This window comes from Dermochelys coriacea, chromosome 1, assembly GCF_009764565.3.
Source record: "Dermochelys coriacea isolate rDerCor1 chromosome 1, rDerCor1.pri.v4, whole genome shotgun sequence".
Lineage (NCBI taxonomy): Eukaryota > Metazoa > Chordata > Testudines > Dermochelyidae > Dermochelys > Dermochelys coriacea.
This window is the reverse complement of record NC_050068.2, coordinates 242,672,924-242,689,153: the sequence shown is the minus strand read 5'-3', so window position 1 is coordinate 242,689,153 and position 16,230 is coordinate 242,672,924. Positions and strand designations below refer to the sequence as shown.

The 16,230-nt window shown below is 39.2% G+C and overlaps 1 protein-coding gene across 1 annotated transcript in view; it reads left to right on the top strand.

Moving 5' to 3' along the window:
- The window catches only part of ERC1 (ELKS/RAB6-interacting/CAST family member 1), a 563,466-nt gene that overhangs the window by 342,393 nt on the left and 204,843 nt on the right, over positions 1 to 16,230 (top strand).

Below are 16,230 nucleotides of genomic sequence, written 5' to 3'. Positions count from 1 at the left end.
TAGCAATTATCTTCGAACAGTCGTGGTAGATGGGAGAGATTCCAGAGGACTAGAAAGGACAAATATACTGCCAATCTATAAAAAGGGAAATAAGGACAACACAGGAAATTACAGACCAATCAGCTTAACTTCAGTACCCAGAAAGATAACGGAACAAATAATTAAGCAATCAATTTGCTAATACGTACAAGATAATAAGCTGATAAGTAAGAGTCAGCATGGATTTGTCAAGAACAAATTGTGTCAAACCAACGTAATAGTTTTCTTTGACAGTGTAAAAAGCCTTGAGGAGAGTGGTAAGCAGTGTAGAGGTGGTATATCTTGAGTTTAGTAAGGCTTTTGATACTGTCTTGCATGACATTCTCATAAACAAACGAGGGAAATATAACCTAGATGGAGCTATTATAAGATGGGTGCATAACTGATTGGAAAAGTGTTCCCAGAGAGTAGTATTTAGTGGCTCACAGTCAAGCTGGAAGGGCATATCTAATGGGGTCCTGCAGGAATCAGTTCTGGGTCTGTTTCTATTAAATATTTTCATTGATGATTTAGATAATGGCATAGAGAGTACACTTTTATAAAGTTTGCAGATGATACCAAGCTGGAAGGGGTTGCAAATGCTTTGGAGGATAGGATTCAAATTCAGGATAATCCGGACAAACTGGAAAAATGGTCTGAAGTAAATAGGATGAAATTCAATAAGGACAAATGCAAAGTACTCCACTTAGGAAGGAACAATCAGTGGCACACATACAAAATGGGAAATGATTGCCTAGGAAGAAATACTGTAGAAAGGAATCTGGGGGATTGTAGTGGATCACAAGCTAAATATGAGTCAACAGTGTAATGCTGTTGCAAAAAAAAAAAAAAAAAAAGCAAACATCATTCTGGGATGTATTAACAGGTCTGTTGTAAGCAAAACATGCGAAGTAATTCTTCTGCTCTATTCCACTCTGATTAGGCCTCAACTGGAGTATTGTGTCCAGTTCTGGGCGTCACATTTCAGGAAAGAAATTGGAGAAAGTCCAGAGAAAAGCAACAAAAATGATTAAAGGTCTAGAAAACATAAGCTATGAGGGAAGATTGAAAAACCTGGTTTTGTTTAGTCTGGAGAAGAGAAGACTGAGGGGGGGATATGATAACAGTTTTCAAGTACATAAAAGGTTGTTAAAAGGAGGAGGGAAAAAATTGTTCTCCTTAACCTCTGAGGATAGGACAAGAAGCAATAGGCTTAAATTGCAGCAAGGGAAGTTTAGGTTGGACATTAGGAAAAACTTCCTAATTGTCAGAGTGGTTGAGCACTGGAATAAATTGCCTAGGGAGCTTGTAGAATCTCCATCATTGTCGATTTTTAAGAGCAGGTTAGATAAACACCTTTCAGGGATGGTCTAGATAATACTTATTCCTGCCCTGAGTGCAGGGGACTCGACTAAATGATGTCTCAAGGTCCATTCCAGTTCTATGATTCTGTGATCAAAGCAGTGGACTAGGAAAACGATTTTGTGGCAGCATTCAGAATGGGTATTGTGGGGGGAAGGATACAATTGCATTTATCAAAGTCAGTGAGAATGATTTTGTAGTAACTGAGACACAAGATGATGAGAGCTGCCATAAGAGTTATAACTCGGTTGGTGGAGAGGAAAAGCTGTTTCTTAGATATGTTATACAGAAAGAATCTGTGAGATTTAGACATAGGGGGATCTGAGGACCTGGAGTGAGGTCCACATTGAAGAAGACACTCAGATTGCTGGCATTAGTAAAAGGCAGGATAGTGGTGGTGTACATAGTAAATGAAAGAGGAGGTAATAAGGCAGGGAGATTAAGAGCTCTGTGTTAGCCATGTTGAGGTTGAGCTGATGGCTAGACATCCATGAGATGTCAGAGAGAAGCCAAGATTTTAATTTGGACAGAAGGAGAGAGGTCTAGATTAGAGTTAGATCTGTGAGTTGTCAGCATAGAGACTGTAGTTGTATGAAGGCATGATGAGGGTTGCTGGAGGGCATGAGGGCAATGCTAAAAGAGACTAGGTGATGGTTGGAGAGGGGGAACTCAACAACAGGGAGTGCAGTGCTTGGTGAAAAACAACTCAAGTGAACACCTATTTTGGTGAACGGGAGAGTTGAATCAGGGCTGCAGGTCAAATGAAGACATGAAGGTGAAGAAATGTGCAGCCAAGGGGTTGGATGGAAACTTCATTAACATGGAAGTTAGTCACTGAGGACATGTGGGAGATTGAGAGAAGAGGAAGAGAGAGAGCCTGGAGCTGAAAGCGGGGGAAGGTTGATTGGGAGGAGTTGGATGGACAGTAGATGACAGCAACTTGAAAGGGAAGAGAAGAGTTGAATGCACTGCTGTTTAAAACAAGAAAAAGGGGAAGAGAGAGGAGTGGGAAGTGGCAGGAATGGGAGAGAAGACCAACACCCCCAGCAGAGTCATATATAACAGCATGTTTCAGAGTAGCAGCCGTGTTAGTCTGTATTCGCAAAAAAGAAAAGGAGTACTTGTGGCACCTTAGAAACTAACAAATTTATTAGAGCATAAGCTTTCGTGAGCTACAGCTCACTTCATCGGATGCATTTGGTGGAAAATACAGAGGGGAGATTGATATACACACACAGAGAACATGAAACAATGGGTTTTATCATATACACTGTAAGGAGAGTGATCACTTAAGATAAGCCATCACCAGCAGCAGGGGGGAAAGGAGGAAAACCTTTCATGGTGACAAGCAAGGTAGGCTATTTCCAACAGTTAACAAGAATATCTGAGGAACAGTGGGGGTGGGGTGGGGGGGAGAAATAACATGGGGAAATAGTTTTACTTTGTGTAATGACTCATCCATTCCCAGTCTCTATTCAAGCCTAAGTTAATTGTATCCAGTTTGCAAATTAATTCCAATTCAGCAGTCTCTTGTTGGAGTCTCTGTTTTTGAAGCAGTGTTTTATTTCCAGCAAGGTTGCGAACTGTGAGGACCTTAACTAATGCTATCTTACTCGCAGACAGTGTTAAGAGAAAACCAACCTTGTCACTCAGTGACTTTGCATAGCACCAAGTCAACAGCCCTGTCCTATTTTACCTGACAGTGTTTTGCTTCAGTATTTATTAAATGCAGTTAGCTAATGGGGAGGGATGGCAAGTAGCCATTGTTCTAAGGTGGGAAGGAGATTTTCTTTCAGCTGTTTAACCTTCTCACATTCCCTCCTTCACTTTAAAAATGTCCTCACTGTTTCCAATTCTGTGGCGGTTTATATAAATTATGAAAAAATCTCTCTCTGAAAGTTGAGTTTTACAGGTCTGGGATTCTGTTTTTGTTTTGAAGATTAATGACCGTTCTTTTGTGTTGCAACTATGATAATACATTAGTGTCAGCCTTAGATTGGAAAAAGTGTGATGTATGTTTGTGGTTTTTTAAATGTTAATGTTGACCATACTGGTTTTAATTTGCTTTTAATTGCATGCTTTTTCTTCCCTCTATTCTGCTCATCTTATTTTCTACCATTCTGCAACTCACTGCCTGCCTGAAGCTATTAAATGAAACAGTGCATAAGGCCAACCATTTTGGCTTTAAATGGTTCAAGGTATGAGGAGACCTCATTTACGTACATCCCTCCCCCCCCTTCTCTTTAATACTATTGTGTTAACCCCCAGTCCTGTCTAGCCATACTCTCTGCCATCTTGTGTGCTGTGCCTCTCTGCTGTACAATAGTGCTCACTGTAGATATTTCTAAATGCCCTGAAAGTAAAAATTATACTTATTTTGCAAGAATTATGCACTCCATTAACCTGCTCAGGAATACAGAATTCTCAGACTTGGTGCCTAGACAGTGGTCCCAAACCATACAAACCTTACACACACCAGAACAGTTGGGTGTAAATCAGACTTTTGATTCCATCACTGCCACTCCTGCTTAGATAAGAAAACTCAATCTGATAGCAGATTGACTGAGTGGGAAACAGAAAGAGACTGAATGATGGTTTCACCATTCTGAGTAATAGGATAATTCAAAAGTTTGAGGTCCTGATAATGGATCAGAGTAATGTAGGAAGATTACAAGACAGATCTGATCTTTTTCCATATGCCAGAATCAGGAGTCTTACTAATCTCACAACCTTGGCGAAAAGAGATTACATACCTTCCCTTTAATGAAAGAGGAAAGATGGTCCAAATATTAGGTACTAGTTTGGAACAGGTGGAGAGTGCGTGCTGCAGTTCCTCAGAGTTCCCTACCCGGATCTTACCGTCAGAGCCTTGCGCAGTTACAAAAAATGAATCTGCATCCAAGTGGCTATCAGCAAAAATGGTCCACGGATACAAAGTGAATACCCATGGATTTGCAGGGCTCTATGGATAAAGTTCTGCAGGATAGAGTCAGGGTGGATTTGATTTAAATCACTAGTCAGGAAGATTCGATTTAATCATGGATTTCTCCATAAAAGTGCATTCATAATACATATTCTTCACAACTCAGAGATAGATGTAGGTTTCATTTTTAGAAGGTACACACTATACATTTTTAAAGTGATTTATTTTGAAAACTTTTCAAATTAGTTTTACAGCTATATCAGAAAATGAATGATTGGTTATTTCATTTACCAAAGGTAATTGAAGCAGATAGTTTACCTCCCAATGACTTAATAAATATCTCCAATTCAATAGGTTAATTATTAATATTTGGAGGATTTTCTTGCCATGCTATATTAGGAGAACATCCCCAGACTGACATTTAAATTGTTTTATTTAACTAAAACAACAACATTATGTATTCTGGATTTTTTTTCTTCTACAGCAAACATAATATTTTAACAAAACAAGCATATGAATTTTTGAATTTAGTTAAACATTCACGTTTTTTAAAACCAGGGTTTTTTTTGTTAAAATTGTTTTTAACTAAAATAGTTAAATGAAATATAAAAAACAAAAATTAAATCGACTATGTCAGCCAGGTCAACATGAGAAATCTAAAATATTGGCTTCTGCAGCTAACTCAGTCATTTTCATCCTCATTTTCCTGTTTGTTCATAATCTGGAAAAGAAAAACAAGCTTTCCTGCTTTTTCAGGTCCCAAACGATTTCTCAATTTGGAATGAATTAGTCCAAAGGAAGAAAGTATTCTTTCTACACGGACAGAAGAAGGTACTGTTGTTAAAAGTGAGATGATCACTTCAACAGTCTGTGAATCCAAGTGCTTAAGTGACTTCCACCAGTTCACTGGTGTGGCTTTCTTTAAAACATCATCAGCAAACATCTATTTCTTGAATGGTTCATCTTTAGCTCTGAAGTTGATTATAGTTGGCATTATGGAGGGATGATTGCTGGATGTCCATGTCATAGCCAGCTCCTCTTCTTCAGCAGTTAACGTTTCACCCTGGTACCAAGTATTGAGAATATTTGCAAGAAAGTGATGTGGACATAGTGCTTGTCCCATTCATTTTTTTTAATCCTTGTAATTTAACTCTGTCATTGCATATTTCTCTTTTTTAAGATCTCACTCAGTTCCTTCCAAATTTCAACAGCATCAGCAATAAAACAGCTATTTCCCTGCACTTTGTTCAAAGCTACAGAAATAGGCTTCAGGGTACTCGGCATGTGTTCAACATTTCTCTTAAGCCCAATGTTGAGAACTTAGGCTGTGACAGTGCCATCTATTTTTTCACGATTTTGTTCACAAACTGTCATCAGATTAGGCCAGTTCTTGATACAGTGCTCAAACCAGTTCACTACTGAGTTCCATTTCACATTTTATGGGAGAGTTAGCTTGGTTCCTCCCACTTTTTTCAGAGCAGCTGCTGCAAAGTGGTTGTTATGGAAGTATTTTGCAATTTCAACAACATTAGCTGTTATTTCTGGAACACTGAAGTCTTTGAGTATGTCTTCACTACTCGCCAGATCGGCGGGCAGCGATCGATCCAGCGGGATCCATTTATCGCATCCAAGGTAGATGCGATAAATCGACCCCTGAGTGCTTTCCCGTCGATTCCTGTACTCCAGTGCCGCGAGAGACGCAGGCGGAGTTGACGGGCGAGTGGCAGCAGTCGACTCACCAAAGTGAAGACACCACAGTAAGTCGATCTAAATAAGTCGACTTCAGCTTAGTTATTCACGTAGCTGAAGTTGTGTAACTTCGATCGACCCCTCCCCCACCAACCCTCACTCCAGTGTAGACTGGGGCTTTGGCTAGGAGGTGCATCAAATGGGCACTGCAACCATATGTTGTTAGCTTGGGATTCTTCTAAATTTCTTCTCATCTTGGATACATTTGCAGCATTGTCTGTGACGAAGCTACATACTAGACATTTGAATTTTTTTTCAGTTTGTTATAGCTTTTACTGATACTTCTTGTAAGTATTCTGCTGTGTGTGCATTTCCTGATGTATCAATAGTTTCTGTAAGGAAGACATTCCCTTCTTTTGTTGTCATACAAGCACATACAACAGGATCATCAAGACTCAGGTTAACAATTTCACCCTCTAGACCTTTTGCATACTGTTCAATTTCTCTTTCATACACTTTATGCAGCAATTTACCTGGGGTATCTGCTCTGTTGGGTTGACTGTATCCTTGTCTTAATGACGGAACCACGTCAATGAAGTGTGGTTTCTCAATCAAATGGGAAGGAGAGTTTGTTGCATAAATAAACGGGGCAATTTTTTCATCAATTACCTCTTTTTGTAATCTGCCGGTTCTTATCACATACTTATCTATGGTTGTTTCTGGATGATGGAGAGTGTTTTTTCTTTTTGCTACAGGTGATATACTGTGGCTGTGTGACCTACATGATGTGACTGAAACACTCTTTGGCAGATAACTATAGAAAATGATAGTGATCTTGAAGGTGGATAGTCTTCAGATCCTGTATGTTGAGGATGGATTCTCTTAAACAAAATAAGTCAATGCAGTTATTTAATTATTATTACCATACTGCTTATTTAGTATTACTCATTGCATTCACTGACACTCAGTACTCCTTTAAAGATGAAATTGTAAAAGGAAGATCTGCTTATTTCAGCTATTTATTTTTTTATCACAGCTGCATCTGAAACGATAGTACCATAGAGCAACAAATATATTTTTTGCTCAAACATGAGAATTCAAGAATAGTCCAGAAGGAAGACAGGCAGTCCTTAAGAAAGAAGTATGAAATAAAAAAGTTTACCAACCTGAAGATCTTGCATGTTCAGACATGTTCCTTTCATCATCTTCAATGTACCTTCCTCCTGAGAAGGAGCACTTCTCATGATGTTGTTTCATTCGGGCAACCAGGGCTTGCATTTCTTTGTTGTGCTGTTTACATTTTGCACACATGCCTGTCTTACCCACAGGTAGAGGAACTTCATTAAAATATTCCCAAACTGGTTCTTTTTTACAGCCTGCTTCCATTATAGGTTTTCCCTTCTAGTGAGAGGATGGTATGGTAGATCTCAAATCAATGAAGGCTACACTCAGAAAGACCTCAAGACTTCTGGAATATGCTGCTCAAACAATTTTTCACTTTTGTTTCTACTGCCTGTCCCTCCCTTCTCACATTTCTCTCCAGATTTCTTCTCTTGTCCAGATCTGTTCCGCCCCCAACAATCTTCTATTCATTGAACTTTTTGAAACTTTGCACTTTTAGAGAGAGGTTAGGGATTGACTCTGTGCACACAAATTTGCCAGGGACAATAGAGTTGAGGTCTGTTATTTCTCACCTCTATATGTTATTTATTTAAAAACATTTTTGCTGTTAACAAGCATGTTATCTCTGGAGACACAAATCCACAGTTTGAGAACTGCAAAACTAAGCATCTCTGATGGTATCTTCTAGACTGAACACTGAGTCCCATTGGGTAGATAGAAAGATTAACCTAAATAATCCATACAGAAGCCCCTGGAATCCCATAAGATTAGGTCCCTAATCCATGAACTATTGGAACTCCTGTACAAAACTTTTCTTAAACATTCCATGAATATATTGTCTCATACTGTAGAATTAGAATTTATAATCCCTATTCCATGATGAGATATATTTGAGTTATAATGTATCTTAATTAAAGCTATTTTTAGATAGGTTTTTTCCTCAAAAAGCATTTTATCAAAAAAATCCGATTTAAATAAAAAAATCAGATTTATTTTTTTTTTAAATCATTGAATTTGCATAGGCAAAGAATGCCCTGGTAGATCTCTTCCCACCTTCACGTTATAAGAAATGATATATTTGGCCTCTATAATTCATAACCTTATTGTTATAAATATAAAACTGGTTGGCAGGGAAATTTTTACTGAAGCTTTGGTGGCTGAATGACTTTAAAAGGGGGGTATCAAAAATATAACTGGAGGGAGACTCCCTCTACCTCTTTGGAGGGGGAGAAAAGGAATAACATACTAGTCTCAGGCCAAGGGGAGCTATCTAATTTACAGTTAATATAAGAACTAGAAGGTTTTTGAGGGACTGCCCCACCTGTCATTGGTCAGGAAAACAATGCTGGAACCCCACAAATAATAAGTTTGCTTAAAATGTGGTTATTGCTAGCATGGCTTCAACAATAGTGTGTATAGGGCCATAATTAAAGGCAGCATATGCTGTGCATCTTCAGATGTTGAAGTGTGGAGATAACTGACTCAACATGATATTGTAGCATCTTGCTAAACGAAAAGCACCCCAAAAAGTGGAGTGTTACAATCACTGTGATAATACACTGGGGGCATTTTTCAGAATAATTAGTGAGTCGGTGGTAAATTGGGTGCCCAAAAAACACATGCCGTAGTAAAATTTTCAAGAACATGCAGCAAAGTTGCTCATGTAAAATGAATTACTTTGCCTACAGATTTTCAGTTTTCCATTGCTACATTTGCAATTTCATATGCAGTCACACATCCTTTATGCACGATATACAGGACCTTTTATTCCAATGCAAATAAGAGCTTATAACTAAGAGAAGATTTCAAAACTACTCTCCAATTAGGCTGGTCAGGCTTTAGCACTTGTTGATGGAGGTCAGAAAAGATTTTTGTTTCTTAGGAGCTGCTGGAAGCATGTGCAAGAAGACCTTTTTTAACCAGAATAACAGAAATGATTCTCCCCCGCATGCCCCCCGTCTCCCCAAAATACTTTAAGTGGTGGCCTCAAGGGTAGAAGAGTTTTACTTTCTTTTGCAGAGGCATAGGTAACTTACCCAAATCTGTGGTTCCACTGGTAAATTCCTGGATGCAGTGGTTGAAAGGACTCCAACCCTCAAACATTGCCTGGAACTGGAAGAGTACTTGGAGAGGCTTTCTGTGTCCCAGGACTGCAATCTGATTTTTCCCACTGTATATAGAGAAAACTGTATGAGCTTTACATTGGGTGAAGGATGAAGCCTGGAGAGAACACACACACAATGTCTGCAGAGATACCATCATAGACCTTAACATAAATAATTGAATTTAGTATTGAGTTTATATACGTAATCTACACCAAACCCCCTGGAGCACTGTCATCTAAGACTATGTCTACACTATTGAGCTAAGAGTGTGATGCCCCTGCTCGTGTATGCATATTCACACTAGCCCAGTGCCGATATAAATGGCAGTGTAGTCGCAGAGTACTGGTATCAGCAGCAGGGCCACAGTGAGTTCATATCCACCAGTTTCAGGTAAGTTTGTACTCAGTGCAGCTCAGCGGTGCCTCCATGGCTGCTATGCCTGCTACCGCCTCTGTACTGCTATTTATACTTGCACTGAATTAGCATGAGTATGTCTACTGTGACAAAGTTCCTCCTCTGCCTTGGTGGGTCCTTTGCTTATTGGCAGATTTGCTCGCTTCAGAGATTCACGGCAGCCTTCAGTTTGGCCACTTTTGCTAGTGGCTCAAACCTGCCATTCACTCAGGTAACCTCATCACTGGCCAGCATGGGGAAAAGAAAGGAGAACAATCCCCGCAGTCTCTGCTGATCCACCCAGTGGGTCGGGGGACAGGCCATTGACCTTCCCCTCTGGTGAGACCCACAGTCCAGGTCAACTCCTCCTGTATTCAATAGGGAGTTGGGGTGATGGGGGGAACCTGAGCCCGCCTTCTACTCCGGGTTCCAGCCCAGGGCCCTGTGGATCACAGCTGTCTACATTGTTTCTTGTAACAGCTGTGTGACTGCTACAACTCCCTGGGCTACTTCCCCATGGCCTCCTCCCAACACCTTATTTATCCTCACCACAGGACCTTACTCCTGATGCCAGATAGTGTTTGTACTCCTCAGTTCTCCAACATCACTCCTTCTCACTCTCAGCTCCTTGCGCGCCCCTCACTGATTGAAGTGAGGTCCTTTTTAAACCAGGTGCCCTGATTAGCCTGCCTGTCTTAATTGATTCTAGCAGCTTCTTGATTGGCTGCAGGTGTCCTAATTAGCCTGTCTGCCTTAATTGGTTCCAGCAAGTTCCTGATTGTTCTGGAACCTCCCCTGTTACCTTACTGATGGAAAAGGGACCTGTTTAATCTGGGGCTAATATATTTGCCTTCTGTCACTCTCCTGTAGCCATCTGGCCTGACCCTGTCACACTACACAAGCAGGGGAATCACATTGCTAGCTTTTAAACATAGCCTAAGAGGACTCAGAGGACAAGAACATTTCCTTCCTGCTCTAGAGAGGAGGAAACTACAAAGGATTGTCTCACCTGTAGCTTTTCCCCCTTGGACAGAAGTATTTCTCTTTTTCTCCAAATAGGGGAGCATTCCAAGATTGTCTGTTCTCTTGATGGCCACATTTAAGGATTACCCAAAGAATTTTACTTTCAAAAGAAATCAGGATCCAAGTGAGTTCCAGAGATGGAGTTTCACCCTATCAGAATTTCAACTAGTTGTCTCCTAGCTAGTACAATACAAAGAAAAGAATGAGAGCTAGTCTACACGGTGCATAATGTGCTCTACCTGAGGTGTGATTTCTGAAGTTCACTAACATGTTGGTCCATGTAGACCCTTCTGGTATGCTTTAACGTAGTGCTGTTTAAAACAGTACTATGTTAAAGCATACTAAGAGATCTTTTTTGCATACCAGCAGGGTCTTCACAGAGCAGTTAATGTGCAACATGTTAATACACCTTAGGAATCACAGCTCCATAGAGAGCATTACTTCACTGTGTAGATGGGCCCCAAGTTGACAAACCTTGTTAAGTCACAAGTAACATCAAACTGAAATAAATGCTTTTTGTAGGTTTAGGAATTTTTTTAAAGTGAGCTAAAGCAGTGAAGTCAATTTAAGATTCCTGAAAAATTCACAACACTCTGGTGGAGCTCTGGTATCACTAGCTTTGCTTGAACAGCTAGCAGCCATCATTGTCTGGAACCGAGAAGTTCAGGAGATGGAGCTCACCTCACAGGAACCCATTGACTCCTAGCTAAAATAGTGCAAATAATTGAAAAGCATGGGAAACGTTCCTTTATATTTTTGGCTTTTAATGAGGTCCTTTCTAAACATGCCTGCCAATAGGCCATTTAACACCTTAGTTATCAGCACCTGTTGATTTGATTGACAGTTAACCTCCTTAATTGCAACAACTGAGCTAGTTAGAGTCTTCACATTAATGAAGCACTTTAATGAAGACACTACAACACCGACAGGAGAAGCTCTCCCATCAGCTTACTTAATCCACCTCCCTGAGAGTCAGTAGTTATGTCCACAGAAGAACCTTTCCTGTTGACATGGCACTGTCTACACAAGGGGTTGGGTCAGTATAACTCTGTCACTCAGGGATGTGGATTTTTCACACCCCTGAGCAATGTAGTTATACCAATATAGGTCTAGTGTAGAACTGGCCTTAACCTCATCTACTGATGCATTAGTTGACTCCAGTTTCCAAATCACCCAGAAAGGGGTCTGAGAAAAATGAGGCTCTCCTTCCTCAGAGGAAGAAAAGTACTTATTATTCAAATTTGCTGAGGGTTTCAAAGGCTTTCAGAATTACAATACTTGAGAAGAAAAAAACTTTTGAAACCTAGTCTGTTCCTGCTGCTCTTTCTAATCTTTGAATGCAGGACGCCAATATGTGAACATACTCATTCAACACCAGCATAAACTAAAAGTTAACAGTTGAGACATCTTGTTTTCTCTCAGAAAACTTACTTGAACATTCCACTACTGATTAACTTATAGTTTTTCCATATTTAATTGGAAGGAATATGACTTGTGCAATGCAGGAGAGTTGGCTTGCCATTGAATTACTGCTGGCAGAAATCCACTTCTAGTATAAGCCTTTTATTTAAAAGCAAGTATTGATTCCTCTGTGGTAAATGATGGATCGTCTGTTATATGATGCTAAAGCTTGATAACGCAACACTTTCAGAATGCACCCATTTTGCCATCTAATTGTAGTTCAATAGAATCAAGTGCTATTACAATTTCAATATTAGGGGCAATTCTTTAGATTAATATTTATTATGTTCTGGCAAACACTATATTTAATATTTGCTCTATACTTTTCAGATTTTCATTAACTTGGGCCACTTTGAAACATAAATACACTTCTAGGCAATCTTCAAGAGTACTCTGTCTTACTTCTTGTGAGGCATGGCACAAGAATAGTCACTTAGCTGTTTTTGTATTTGGTAGCTGCAGAGTAGTTTGGGGGAAAGAATGTAATCACTTGGTCTGCAATCGTACAACTGTATCCACTCAGGGAGACCCCTGTATCTATTTGGAGGCCCACTGAAGTCAGTAGGTCTCTGCAATGTGAGCACAAGGATCTGCTAGTGAGCAGGTTGCACATTTGCAGGTTTGGGACCACAGATAATATGATCTATTATTTTCTTCCATATCTTTTGTCAATATTTTTAGAATGTATAGTACTTTTCTTTTTCTGGTAAAACTCTCCTCTTCTTAGTCACTTTGGTTGTTTTATCTGCCACAAAACTAGTCATATGGAACATATGTCACAACTTTTGATTGTATCACTAGTGGATTTTAGTCAACTATTCTGTTTAATGTGGAAGACCAAAGGAATTGTGTTCTTATACAACTAAATAGCTCCTCCTTCAGCAGTTACTCTTGTACACACAATAGGTTTGTTGTGAACATTACACCGATCATCTACACTTGTACCCATGTAGTCACTCAGCAGACATTTTCTGAAAACGTTCAGTCTTCCATGAATCACTTTGAGGTGATGGCCAGCTACTGCAAATCCTGGTGCTGGAGATTATCCTGGTCAAAGAATTTTAGCTTTCTTGATTTGTGGAAGTTCAATATATTGATTGGAAAGAGATGGTGTTGGCAAATAGTGCATGGGCTGTTTTCTTGTCAGTCTTCTTTTTGAGTTTGTGGTGTTCTCATAGCAAGGATGTTACTGTGACCCTGGACTGCAGATGAGCATTTTAAGTATGAAAAATCCATGCAACATTTGAATTTTTTCTAATAATTAGGAAACTAATAAAGACACAAGGACAAAACATCCACTTTGTCAATTTAACATTATGAAATTGGAAGAAAGTAAACTAGCAACATGTAAATAAAAGCAGATTTTTCATTTAAAAATATATTTTTAAAAATTATTCACTCAGAGGTACTCTCAAACAGATGTGTACATGTCAATACAAAATGCAGTTTCCTTAGCTTGTCACTTTCTGTGTCTTTTTAGTATTGTTGCGAATATTTTAATCTGGGCTTTGTTTGTCACAGACAAGCTTCCCCTTCTCTTTGAGTCTTCAGTGGAGATAGGAATCCTGTTTGTGGCCTCAGCAAATTGGCATGGAAATTGGTGCAATGTTACAAACATTTGTATTATAATTTAGCTGAAGCATCAAATAAGAGACGTTGGGCTATGAGGGAGCAATATTAAGGTTGCCACCCATCCCAAAACTTGAAGTAGCTGGGTGCAGTTTCATAGGTCTCACATTTGCACATACCTAGGTCATAAATTATTTTGTCTTTCATTTATTTTGGGCCTTGCTGCATGAGAACATATCTTCTCAGAGTTATATCACAACTAGTTGTCACAACTTTGCAAGATGAGTATCTATTTCATATAGCAAGAAGAGAAGGAGGTGGCAGCTCTAAGTCAACACCCATTCACAGAGGTCTTCAATCTGTAATACAATAGCTAGAAAACAGCAGTCCATACCAACTGGTCTCCCTAAGAAACCACAGTGGTGGATGGCCACATTGCACCTTGGAAACCATTGAAGTGGAGACAGTAGATGCTCCAGACAAACCAAGAGGACTAATGAGCCACTCTTGTGAATATCTAAATTACGTAAAATGGCACAAGGGAGTTGGTGTCAGGATTTTCTTAAAGATGTGAGTTACTATAGAGCCAAGTCTCCAAATGAACTTATAGGGGTTGACCAATTGCTACCCCCTGTGAACAGATTCTGCAGGGTTCAGTTGATTTTGCTCCACATATCCTGGACTTTGCATAGTTTGCACAACCCAAGTGGAAATCTTTATATTAGGAATAGAAAATTACCAATTCATTTCACATAAGCCACCAAGCAGATATCAGATAAAATAGTTTTCATTCATTATCAACAGGAATGGATTCAAACCAGTGACCTAAAGGTGAAACACTAAATCTTTTGCTTCTATCAGTTGCTAATCCCCTGTACTCTGATCTACATCCAGTACATCCAGTATTCTGATCTACTTCTGAAGCTTTTCATTTTTGTTGGCTTACTGAGTATAATATTAGAATGTTTGCATTTCAGATTGGGCCTTGATAATCTCACCGTAGGTTGCTGTTTCAAAGCTAATGAGATGATAGCTTCTTTTTAATGATGGCCAATTTTAAAATCTTAAATTGGGCTGCCGTCCTCTAATACGGTGCTGTATTATCCAAATATTGTATGACTTCATGGTGTGGTTATCTAGAAAAAAATAAACCCAGTCAGAACTATTAAGCAATCAATGACGTACATCAGAAGCCTGCACTGCTGCCACTTCAAAGAAAATTGTGCCAGCTTTAATTTTTTGAAAGTCATTGAATTGATAGTGCCCCACTATGGTAAAAATCAATTTGTTTACATTTGTTGCCTTTGAATATTAAGAGCAGCGGGCTTTAGAATTTATCCAGTGATTGTAAGTGACAGTAGCCCAGTTTTGTTCTCTCATAGGAACCAACTGTTAATGGAATCTCTCTCCTCCCACCAGCCCAAATAATCTTAAATAGTATTAGGACCTGATTTTGAAAAGCTGAAGCATTCAAACATATAGCTGAAACTGTGGCCATTTTTTTCTAAAATATAGTGACCTAAAGTTAGACTTCTAAATTAGTGGCCTGATTTTAAATCTAACAATGACTCCTTTAAAGATGTTGATGCTCAGCACCTCTGCAAATCAGGATATTTTAATTGGGGTACTTAAATTCATGCACACAGATTTGCACACGTTGCTTCTTTCTTTAACCCTATTAAATCTGGCCATTGCATGTATCTCTGCCCTGTGTTTACTGAAGAGGGTTTGATAAGGACATAGGAGGCTAAATTGTGGATTTCCTGGCAGTTAAGAGTTTACATTAAAAGTGTGCTGTTTAAATACATTTTCTCGTGTTAATTCTTTCCTCCTCTGCCCTCTGTTTAAATTGTTCTAATGAGATTCAGGGCTCACGTTACATCAGTAAGGAAGGTTGAGATGTTATCAAGGCACCTAAAATTCTGTATCATATGTGTCCATGGCATAATTCATAGCATCAATTGACCAGGAAAAATTCTGAAAACTTATTAATGAATGAAAAAAAAAGACTCACCTGGGATCTCTTCACTCATTTTCCTCCCGTAATGCCATCCACCACTTTCAGAGATTCCCCGTTGTGAATCCCCAGCCATTTAGATTCAGCTTCCTCAAGAACCCAGTCCTCAGTATTACTCAGAAGGAGTTACTAAAGAGCAATGGAAGAGGAATTTCAGACCCAAATTCCGATTTGCCCCTTCTCCCAAAATAGTAGCTGCCATTAGGCCACCAGACTGGCCCTTTATAATCACTTCCTAATGCTTATTACTCTGGTTGCCTTTCCATATTGTAAGGGTAGAGAAATTAAACAAAATTAAAATGTGGTTATTATGCATTATCGTCTATCGTCTAAAATTTATTTTAATCATAGGTGTTCCAGAAGTACAAAAGAAATCCAAACACCCTTTTTTTTTTTACTCTGCACTCCTGTAACTGAAAGACAGTCAAAATACAAAATACTTTTATTTTCAGATGTCTTGAATGTTGGGAAAAATTCTTTTAATAGCTTGAGCTCTTGTAAATTAAGTGAGTTCCTCTACCAGAGACATAGGTCACTGTGTATAGATG